We start from the raw sequence: 12,315 nt of genomic DNA on the forward strand, positions 1-12,315 counted from the left end.
CCTGTAAGGAAGGCAGGAAGGAAACCTTCTGGTGTTGCTTTTAGACTAATCTTGATTGCCCTGCTTCCAGAAACTGCCTCTCCGGTTAACCCTTATTGCATTGTAGGAGCTAAGGCGAAGCACCCATTGACGTGAGTGACGTTGAGTTGGTCACACCCACCCAGTCACATGACCACTGAGCCACGCCTACCTAGCTGCTCATTAGGACAGAGAACCGGTTGTTAAATTATTTGAATCCCACCACTGCTCTCCTCCCTATTTATGATAACTATGCAGGTAGTCCTCAATTTACGACCACACAGAAGCTCAGGGGTAGGGAGGGAGGGAATAGCTGGGGTTTTGTAGCCAAAACAAAATACTTTCTCTCCTGGGAACCAAGGACGGTCTCACTCCTGGTCAGAGAGCGTGGGAGAGAGGAGGAGTGATGTTGCCAGGCAACCAGATGGCACCTTGATTGGATCAGTGGTGAAATGCTAATTTTTTTACTACTGGTTCTGTGGGCGTGGCTTGGTAGGCGTGGTGCAGCTTGGTGGGCGTGGCAGGGGAAGGATACTGCGAAATCCCCATTCCCACCCCACTCTGGGGCCAGCCAGAGGTGGCATTTGCCAGTTCTCTGAACTACTCAAAATTTCCGCTATTGATTCTCCAGAACCTGTCAGAACCTGCTGGATTTCACCCCTGAATTGGACCGTGTGACTGGTTATTTGGTAAAGGGGAGAAACGTTTACTTTTAATTAGGTGAAAACCACAGGAACCTTCAGATTTGATTTTCACCACAAGTGTGCCAATATGATATACCCAATAAAACTATTTTTTTTCTACCTGCCTCAAGAGTTTTGCTTGCTATGGGTGTCTGACTTGGAACCCTGACATTTATGTTGTTAAGTGAGAAATTTATTGAGTGAGTTTGGCCCCATTTTATGACTTTTCTAGCCACGTTTGTTAAGTGAATCGCTGCAGTTGTTCAATTACTAACACGGCCGTTAAGTGAATCTGTCTTCCCCATTGACTTTGATTCTCAGAAGGTCACAAAAGATGATCGCATGACCTGGGACACTGCAATCCTCATAAACGTAAGCCAGTTGTCAGGCATCCGGATAGGAATCACGCGACCATGGAGATGCTGTAACAGTCATAAGTGTGAAACATGGTCATAAGTCAGTTTTTTCAGTGCCGTTGCAACTTTGCGTGGTCACCAAATGAACTGTTGGAAATGGAGGATTGCCTGTGTTATAATCGCTTGGTTTATCCGATACCTATGACATCTGCATAGGTTGCCCCCTGAGGCATCCCTGAGCCAATACTTTTAGACTGATAATATAGATAACCTGAGTTTATTCAGAGAGATGTTTCTCCATGGGAGACAAGAATTTCAAGATGAAGAAGTTACTCCCTGGAGCCCCTTTCTTATCTGTGTGCCTGGGTACACACACAGACACACACACACACGCTAACCTGGAGGGAAGGGTGAGCAAAACAGACTGCAATTAGAATTGAATATTGTCTTGGAAAAAGAAACAGAAACAGTTATGGTTCAATACCTCTGCAAAAAAAATTAGGTGCTTACCACATCCCTGGAGATGTGCCCATTTCGGTTTCTCATTTTCCCATGCCAAAGTGTGATTAATCTTTGTCCTGTAATACTTTGGTTTTTTTTAAAAAAGCACACACGTTTGTGCTAAAATGCAGCTGGTTTCGTTTCATTTCTCCAAAGACGTAGTTTTGCCAAAAGTATTACGCTTTTGAAATGCTTTCCCTTCGTAAAATGCTTTGTTGTGCCTTCTTTAAATGGCTATATTCATTCTTATGGGAAGTTAAACACACCTAGCCCGCCTCTCCTAGAAAAATGAAACATCCTGGGAATTATTGAAAGGGCAGAATATTATATTTCCCTGAATCAGAAATGGAGAAACATGTTTTTAGGCAGGAAACAGGCTCACTCTTAATAGCCTCCACCTTTGTCAATGGGTCATTTAAAAAAAAGCCTGGGCCAGTCTATTCTACTTAACAAAGATACCCGCTTCAGCTCCAGGATGATGGGATTAAGGCATGATAATATTAGCCCTTCACACATCTCACCACAGGACACCTGGGAAGAAGCAAGGCTCAACCAAACATGGGCTCAAGGCAGCCTATAGAGTTGTTGCCCCTGCATGGCCCCATGGGAGTCTGACAACCAATCAGAATACAAGTTCAAAAGCCAGAGAGGGCATAAAACCAGGGACTTTCAGCATCTCTGCCTCTTTTCTTCTTCACCCAACATCTGGAAACATGTGTTCCCCCTTTTCTGTTCAGGAGCTCAAGCCATGTGATCCCATCCACCATTAAACCATCTTTCCAAGCAGCCTCCATGCTTCCAGTGTCTTTTTCCCCACGGAGCTGAACCCAGAAGGACATTTCTTCCAACAATAGCAATAGCAATAGCAGTTAGACTTCTATACCGCTTCATAGGGCTTTCAGCCCTCTCTAAGCGGTTTAGTTACAGAGTCAGCATATCGCCCCCACTGTCTGGGTCCTCATTTCACCCACCTCGGAAGGATGGAAGGATGAGTCAACCTTGAGCCGGTGAGATTTGAACCGCTGAACTGCAGATAGCAGTCAGCTGAAGTGGCCTGCAGTACTGCACTCTAACCACTGCGCCACCTCGGCTCTTTATTGCTTAACTTAACTTTGCCAGGCCTCAGCATCAAGACCTCTCTCCACGTTGCTGCTGGCATATTACATGAGTTAGTTTGGGCAGGGAGGAGGAACGGGAAAACAATAGGCAAATGTTCTTTATTCCTGTCCTGTTTAAAATCACAAGGTTAATTACAGCGCTAAATTGAAGAGGTTTTGCACGACTGCTGGATTTAAACAAAAAAATGGATTATAAATCAAAATAACAACTAAACCGATCTCAACACAAGCAACATGGGCTCACTTCCCAACCTTGTCTGAGCTTGAAAACTAAGCAGGGTCTGACTTCCTGAGACTTTGATGGGAGACCATGAGGAGACCCCAGGCCAGCAGTGGCAGCTAGAAATGGGGCAATCACAAATCTTGCCCAAAAGCCAACTTCCATGGTGGTGTTAGGAAAGTGATATCTTCCTGGAGACCTCAGGATCAAGGTTGATTCAGAGACTTTCTCTTTCCCTTTCCTGTCTCTATGATCCATTTATTATAAGCCATCGAGTCAGTAGTGACTCTTAGTAACCGCATCTTTTTTTTAGCAATGATTTATTATTGTACACCATCCAGAGTTATCACGGGCTTTGACAGTCTTATAAATTAATATATAAAATATAATAAGGCTGAGCATTTTGAGAACATTGTGTCCCGGCTCTTCTAAAGCAATCAAAGCACTGTGAAAATATCCTAAAGCAATCAAAGCACCGTGATTTCACTAGGCATGCAAACAATACAGTGAGCTCCTGGCAAAGCACTGGTAGTTTACTAGGTATAATAGTTAAAACACCAGGCAAGAAACCAGGAAACGGTGAGTTCGAATCCTACCTTAGGCACCAAGCCAGCGGGTGACTTTGGGCCAGTCACTCCCTGGCAGCCTAAGAAAACAAGCCAAAAGCTAGCCACCTTTGAAAATATTAGCAAGAAAACTGCAGGGACATGTCCAGGCAGAGGTCAAAACTGACTTGAAGACAGACAGACAGACAGACACACACACACACACACACACACACACACACACACACACACACACCAGAGGTAGTGTTCAGCCAGTTCTGCCAGGTTCTGGAGAACCGGTAGCAGAAATTTTGAGTAGTTTGGAGAACCGGCAAATAGGCTGGCCCCGCCCCTGCTGCCTCCCAGCCAATCTTCTTTTGTTGCCCTGAACAGGAGAACGGAGCTGGGAAGCAGCTTAGTGGGGTGGGGAGGGAATGGGGATTTTGCAGTATCCTTCCCCTTCCATGCCCACAGAGCCACACTCACAAAGCCACGCCCACAGAACAGGTAGTAAAAAAAATTGAATCCCACCACTGACACACGCACACACACACATATGTCCTTCAGCAGAAGTTTATATAAATGCTTGCACATATTCAATTCAAACATTACTCCAAAGGAAGGAAGAACAGTTGGGTCTAAACTTTCCTTGTGATCATTTCTTTTCCATTCTTCTCATTCACATCTTGGGTTGCAATCTTCACGTGGAGTCCCCAAAATCCCATCACCAACTAGCTGCCATCGTGACTTTTTTTGACAATTTGCCCAACTACCCTGCCTGTAGCCCAAGCACTACAAGCAGCTCATGGATTTGTATAGCATGATTCTCTTACCCATGACTTATTCGATTAACACAATTTTATTTGTATAGCATGATTCTCTTACCCATGACTTCTCCGATTAACACAATTTTCAGGATGGTTAGGATTCGAGAACCAGAAATTAATCTCACAACCTACGTTTATGGAATACACTAGATTGAAATGCAACTAGCTGAAATCTGAAACACAAACACACCCATGGATTTGAAGAAGACTATTAGAGCCACTTAATGTAGTAGTTTAGGGTGCTAGTGTGAGAGGACCTGAGTTTTGGAATAACAGAGTTGGAAGGAACCTTGGAGGTCTTCCAGTCCAACCCCCTACTTAAGCAGGAAACCCTACACCACTTCAGACAAATGGTTATCCAACATCTTCTTAAAGACTTCCAGTGTTGGGGCATTCACAACTTCTGGAGGCAAGCTGTTCCATGATTAATTGTTCTAACTGTCAGGAAATTTTAGTCCTGTTCTAGACCCTGAAGCCAGCAGGATGACATTGGGCCAGTTACTCTCAGCTCTAGGGAAAAAAAAGAACCCACAAGCCATTTCAACCAGATTGCCAGAATAACATGGACTATCCATGTAGTTAAGGTAAAGATTCCACTCACACATGTGTGCTAGTCTTTCCCAACTCTAGGGGGCAGTGTTCATATCCGTTTCAAAGCTGAAAAGCCAGCGCTGTCCGAAGACGTCTCCATGGTCATGTGACCGGCATGACTAAACACCGAAGGCGCACAGAACGCAGTTACCTTCTCACCAAAGGTGGTCCCTATTTTTCTACTTGCATTTTTACATGCTTTCGAACTGCTAGGTTGGCAGAAGCTGGGACAAGTAACGTGAGCTCACTCCATTAAACGGCGCTAGGGATTCAAACTGCCGAACTGCCGACCTTTCTGATCGACAAGCTCAGCGTCTTAGCCACTGAGCCACCACGTCCCTCTGTAGTTACCAGGAGTCAAAATTGCCTCAAAGCACCATCACTGCAACAGATTATTTAGATAATAACATAAACTAACCTGGATTGAATGTATAAAATGTATTTATTTACTTATTTAGATATTGACATTGTACATCAACCAGAGCCCATAGACAAATAAATACAAATCTCTTGGATGTGCTGTTAAAAAAATATGAAGTATAAATAAATATTTACAGTGCGTGCATGATATACAACCAAGAATGTCCACAATCAATTAATTATACCAGGAGAGATTCAAGTAAAACACAACTCTAGAAGATAACACACTTGCCAGAAAATTCTACAAAAACACATCCTTTGGCAAAAATAGTATGTCTTTGTTCTATGCAATCACAGCAAAAGAACAAAGAGAGTGGATATCCAGCAATCTCTGGACACACCAAAAGGAAGGAATCATATTATTCAACTCCAAATTTGCGTCTGGACTAGATCACAGGGCTGGTTTTCCTTGCTGTTCACCATTGCATTTAAAACTGGACATGGTGTTTTAGTTGAGATTAGATGAGTACAAAATCAACTAAATGGAATTCTTATTCTTATGACTTGCAGCTCTGGTTTTGTTAAAGCAAGCAAACCAATCACAAAACAATTAATAGGTCTTTTTTTTTTTCCTGACTGGGATCCCATTTTTTTTCTTTTTTAAAAAATATATTTTTATTGTTTACATATAAATATATTGAATACTGTGTAATTGTCCTGGCATTCCATTTACCATGAAACAAAGGTAAAAACAAATAACATATATACTATTTTAAACAGTACTAGCGTTGTAGTTATTTTGGCCCATCATAAAATTATTTTCCAATGTACTGCAGCTAATCCAGGAATACTCCATTCTAACTATGTACATTTAATCCCTCAATCCTTGCAGAGATTTTTTTTTGGGGGGGGGGGGAATAACCATGTTCCAGGGAAGCTAAATTATATGAATTTAGCCCTACTTTCTTTATCATTCCCTGTAGACTCCTTACCAGTTGGATATAATTATTAAGAGGGTGCAAATGCATTTATCTGGAATTCAGCCCCATCTTCTCTATCATTTCCCCGTAGACCCCTTACTAGTTGGATATAATTATTAAGAGGGTGCAAATGCATTTATCTGGAATTCAGCCTTACTTTCTCTATCATCCCACTGTAGACCCCTTACCAGTTGGATATAATTATTAAAAGGATGTAAAGTCATTTATCTGGAATTCAGCCCCATCTTCTCTATCATTCCTCTGCAGACCCCTTACCAGTTGGATATAATTATTAAAAGGGTGTAAAATCATTTATCTGGAATTCAGCCCCATCTTCTCTATCATTTCTTAAAGATCCCTTACCAGTTGGATATGGGTGCAAATGCATTTATCTAGAATTCAGCCCTACTTTATCATTCCTCTGCAGACCCCTTACTAGTTGGATATAATTATTAAAAGGATGTAAAGTCATTTATCTGGAATTCAGCCCCATCTTCTCTATCATTCCTCTGCAGACCCCTTACCAGTTGGATATAATTATTAAAAGGGTGTAAAATCATTTATCTGGAATTCAGCCCCATCTTCTCTATCATTCCTCTGCAGACCCCTTACTAGTTGGATATAATTATTAAAAGGATGTAAAGTCATTTATCTGGAATTCAGCCCCATCTTCTCTATCATTCCTCTGCAGACCCCTTACCAGTTGGATATAATTATTAAAAGGGTGTAAAATCATTTATCTGGAATTCAGCCCCATCTTCTCTATCATTCCTCTGCAGACCCCTTACCAGTTGGATATAATTATTAAAAGGATGTAAAGTCATTTATCTGGAATTCAGCCCCATCTTCTCTATCATTCCTCTGCAGACCCCTTACCAGTTGGATATAATTATTAAAAGGGTGTAAAATCATTTATCTGGAATTCAGCCCCATCTTCTCTATCATTTCTTAAAGATCCCTTACCAGTTGGATATGGGTGCAAATGCATTTATCTAGAATTCAGCCCTACTTTCTCTATCATTCCTCTGCAGACCCCTTACTAGTTGGATATAATTATTAAAAGGGTGTAAAGTCATTTATCTCGAATTCAGCCCCATCTTCTCTATCATTTCCCGAAGACCCCTTACCAGTTGGATATGGGTGCAAATTCATTTATCTGGCATTCAGCCCCATCTTCTCTATCATCCCACTGTAGACCCCTTACCAGTTGGGTATAATTATTAAAAGGGTGTAAACTCATGGAATTCAGATAAATAGACCCCTTACCAGTTGGATATCATTATTAAGAGAGTGCAAATTTGTTTACCTGACATTTGAAAGACACACTGTAGTACCCAGAGCCATAGGTGGCCATTCAACGCATCACTCTTCAAGTCCATTTGCCCCTCAGAAATGAAATTAGCTGCTGCATGTATGCAAAAGATCTCAAAACATTTCAGCCGGTTAAGTTCCACCTCAGTGAATCATGGTGCATTGACGGTTGATAACATTGGCCACAGCTAAGTTGCCCTACCTTCAAAGACAAAAGGGTATCAAATTATATATATATACATGCTAGCGGGAATTAATCCCATAAATCTGCATTCTTTAGATCATTAACTCAATTGGGAAGTGGTTGCTTTACAGAACTGGTGAACTACGTCAATTTTGCTCAGCCCACTCTAGAACAGAGAGCTGTTCAAAGGCAAAATTGGAGGGGGTTATTTATTAATGATTTTTTTATTTATCAGGTTTATTTCCCCCCCCCTCAAATCTCACAGTTCAAGGCGATTCTGAGCTACAGAAAAAGATATACAGATAAGTCCTCGTCTTACAATGATTCATTTAGTGACCATTCAAACTTACAATGCACTGAAAAATGTGACTTACGACTGCTTTTCACACTTACGAGTGTTGTGGTGTAGGAAGTTATCACCCACCCCACTCCTAGAAGAATGAAATATCCTAGGAAATATTGAAAAGGCAGAATATTATATCCCCCCAGGATAAGAAATGGAGACACATGTTTTTGGACAAGAAACAACAGACTCACTCTTAATAGCCTCCACCTTTGTCAATGGGCCATTAAAAAGCCTGAGCTGACTATTCTACATAACAAAGATGTCCCCCTTTCAGCTCCAGGGTGATGGGATTAAGGCATGATCGTATTAGCCCTTTACCCATCTCACCACAGGGCACCTGGAAAGAAGCAATGCTCAACCAAACTTGGACTCAAAACACAGCCTAGAGAGTTACCCCTGCATGGCCCTATGGGACTCTGGCAACCAATCAGAATACATTTCTTACACAGGAACAGGAAACAGAGAGGTGGGGTCAAACAGAGTATTAAAAAAACCAGCAAGTCCCCTTTCTCTCTCTCTTTTCTTCTTCACCTAACCTCTGGAGGCATGTGATCACCTTTTCCCCCAGGACCTGAAACCATGTGGTCCTGTCCACCATTAAAACCATCTTTCCAAGCAGCCTCCTGACTCATATTTATGACGGTTGCTGTATCCCTGGATCATGTGATCCCCTTTTGTGACCTTCTGACACGCAAAGTCAATGGGGAAGCCAGATTCACTTAACAACCGTGTGACCAACTGAACAGCTGCAAGGATTCCCTTAAGAACTCTGGCAAGAAAGGTCATAAAAAGGAGGCAAAACTCACTTAATGCCTGCCTTAGCAACAGAAATGTTGGGCTCAGTTGTGGTCATAAGTCGAGGACTACCTGTTCTACGTTGAACTCTTGGAGGGAAAGCAAGATACGAATTGTTGACATCTGTTATTGTCAGCTGCTGGTCAACAACATGTGTTAGAAGCCTTTATATTCTTCTTCTGAACTGAGGGCCGTCTTAACAGCATTATGGGCCCCGGGCCCCTACGACGACTCCACACAGGACTAAAAATGTAAATGGGCAATAAAACTAAACATATATTTATTTTATTGGCATGTTAGTATTAATTTTAAAAATGCAGTAAAATGTAATAAATATATTGCTGTATTCCTATGACACAAAGTGCATTGAAGGGTTAACATACACAGATTAGCATGGGGCCCTTATGCTCCTGGGGCCCACAGCCAAGTGCCCATCTAGCCCATGTGTTAAGACAGCCCTGTCCGAACTTCCTAGTGGGATCCAATTTCTTGCTATAAGAACAGGGTGCCAAATTGGGGACCAGCATGTCCCCAGTGCCGAGACCTTTGGATCTTCTTCCGACAGCCCCCATTTTCCTGGGTATTTAGACTCACACCAAAACTTTGATCAACACCAAAATGTTCATGCTTCCCCACCCCCTTTCTTAAATTTCTTCCTTAGCAGATTAACACTCCCCACCCCCAATGGAATCAGATGGCAAGATCTCTTCCTGATTAGCAAACTGATATTGTTTTGAAAGTACTGTATTTTCGGACTATAAAACACACCAGACTATAAGACGCACCTAAATTTACAGGAGGAAAACAAGAAAAAAAATGGCCTCTACGCGTCACGTTTTCGCCCGCCCGGGACCCCAGATACACTTTGCAGTGCTCCGTATGGCCCATTTTTGGCAAAAGGGTCAGTTCATGCCAAAAAAACGGGCCCATTTTTGGCCTCCCAAGCCCTCCATACATCACTTTTTTGCCCACCCCAGTCCCCAGGAGCACCCTGCAGTGCTCTGCATGGCCCATTTTTGCCAAAAATGCACCCATTTTTGGCCTGCAGAGTGCTTCTGGGGGCCTGTGAGGTCAAAAATGTAATGCACGGAAGGCTTGGGAGACCAAAAATGCCCGTATTTGGTCTATAAGAAGCACCTAAATTTTCACTCACTTTTAGGAGGGGAAAGGTGCATCTTATACTCTGAAAAATACAGTAATTGGAGGAATATGCAGTGGTAATGGTGGAGGGGAGACCCTGGGAGAATGATCAGGCCAAACAATGGGTGGCCTTGGCCTACCCGAGGGATTAAAAAGCACCTTGTTCTTCTTGGTCACATTCCTGAACAGGTTTGCTGCTAAATCGTCATGGCAAGGTGTGGTCTTGATGTGGGTTCTTTTACATTTGCCAATCAGAGAACAGTGATTCATAAGATTGATAGAGGAGGGGAAAGCCCGTGGTTTATAGGAGGAAAAAAAACCTAATTTATAACACTCCAAAGAATCGTTGGGAAGGGACCTTGGAGATCCCACTGCAGGCTACTGCTAGATCAGCAGTTCAGCGGTTCAAATCTCACTGGCTCAGGGTTGACTCAGCCTTCCATCCTTCTGAGGTGGGTAAAATGAGGACCCAGATTGTTGGGGGCAATATGCTGACTCTCTGTAAACCGCTTAAAGAGGGCTGAAAGCCCTATGAAGCGGTATATAAGTCTACTGCTATTGCTATCTTCTACTACAACCCACTGCCTAGGGCAGGGGTACCAAAGTTGATTTCGTTGAGGACCACATCAGGGTTGTGTTTGACCATGGGGGTGGAGGGGTGGGCGTGGCCAGGATGGGCATGGCCAGCTGAATGTCACGTGTTGGGGGCACCTGTGGTGGCCCAAGTGCTCTGACAGCGGAAACGGACTCCCATGCACTGTTTCCGGCTGTGACGGCCACCTGCAACCCTCTGCTAGTGAAAACAGAGTCCGCGGGGGCTGCGTGTGGCCCTCCCGACCTCCATTTCCATCTGTGATAGTCTCCTGCAATCCTTTGCCAGTAAAAATAGAGCCCAGGAGGCTGCACGTGGCTCTTGCAAGCTCCGTTTTTGGCTGCCACTGCCTCCTGCAACCCTCTACCAGCCAAATTGGAGTCCACAAGGGCAGCACATGGCCCTCCCTAGCTCCATTTTTGCTGGCAAGGCACCATCGCTGTCACTTGGGCAGCCTCATGGACCAGATCTAAACAACCCATGTGTCAGCATTCCAAATGCCATGCAGAATTAAATCAGAGTCCAAGGCAAAACGATCCTTAAAGTTCCAATTTAATAAGTCAGACATCTTAGCACATCTGTGGAATCCCAATTCTGGAAGTTACCTAGGATTCCCACCCAGTTGAAAGTTCATGATCTTGTCCCCACACCCACAAATCCATCACAGGGTCCAACCTTCTTCTTCCACACTGGCATCTCCACCCAGCTGGTTCCGGTCAGGTGCAGAGGTGCGGAGACAAAAGATGACCTTGGGCTTCTAGAAAAGAATGACAACAACACATTCCACAATTCTACTCCTTTCTATTCCCCCCTCCCAACTACTACACTAATAAAACAGCATAATGAAATAAGAGAGAGTGTGGCTGGCCAAAGATCCTAAAAGGGATATAACTGCAGGCCTGACACCATGGGCCAGATCCGGTCCGTGGGCCTTGAGTTTGACACCCCTGGCCCAGGGCAATAATTTTCCTACCATTCCAGACAAATAGCTCTCCAACGTGGCTTGAAAATCCAGTCATGGAGCACCACGATTCCATTAGGAAGTTCCACCAGCAGAAAAATTCAAATTTGGAAACAAGCATGCCAGAGGGAGCCAGTTTGGCATAGTGAGTAGGATGCTGGCCTAGCAACTAGGAGACTGGGAGTTCTAGTCCCATTTTAGGCATGAAAGCAGATTGGATGACTTTGAACCAATCACCTCTTTACGCTTAATCCAATTATTGCCGCATCCCCATGGTCACATGATCAAAATTCAGACACTTGGCAATTGACTCGTCACATTTATGACGGTCCCAGAGTCCTGGGGTCACGTGATCACCTTTTGTGACCTTCTGACACGCAAAGTCAATGGGGAAGCCAGATTCACTTAACAACCATGTTACTAACTTAACAGCTGCAGTGATTCACTTAACAACTGTGTCAAGAAAGGTCATAAAATGGCAAAACTCACTTCAATACCCCACTTAGCAAACAGAAATTTGCGGCCGTAAGTCAAGGACCGCCTGTAATAAAGGTGGGATAAAACAATCTAATAAATAATTATTGAAAAGGCCTCCCAAGTTCAATGCATTACTTCCAGCTACAGCCAGTTCACTGAAGTGGTAAAATTCATTTTATTTTTAACAACCGGTTCTGTGGGCGTGTTTTGGTGGGCATGGCACAGGGAGGATACTGCAAAATCTCCATTCCCACCCCACCCTGGGGCCAACCAGAGGTGGTATTTGCCAGTTCTCCGAACTACTCAAAAT

This window comes from Thamnophis sirtalis, unplaced genomic scaffold, assembly GCF_051295495.1.
Source record: "Thamnophis sirtalis isolate CommonGarterSnake01/CBP01778 unplaced genomic scaffold, rThaSir2_p1.2 scaffold_1, whole genome shotgun sequence".
NCBI classification, from domain to species: Eukaryota; Metazoa; Chordata; class Lepidosauria; order Squamata; family Natricidae; genus Thamnophis; species Thamnophis sirtalis.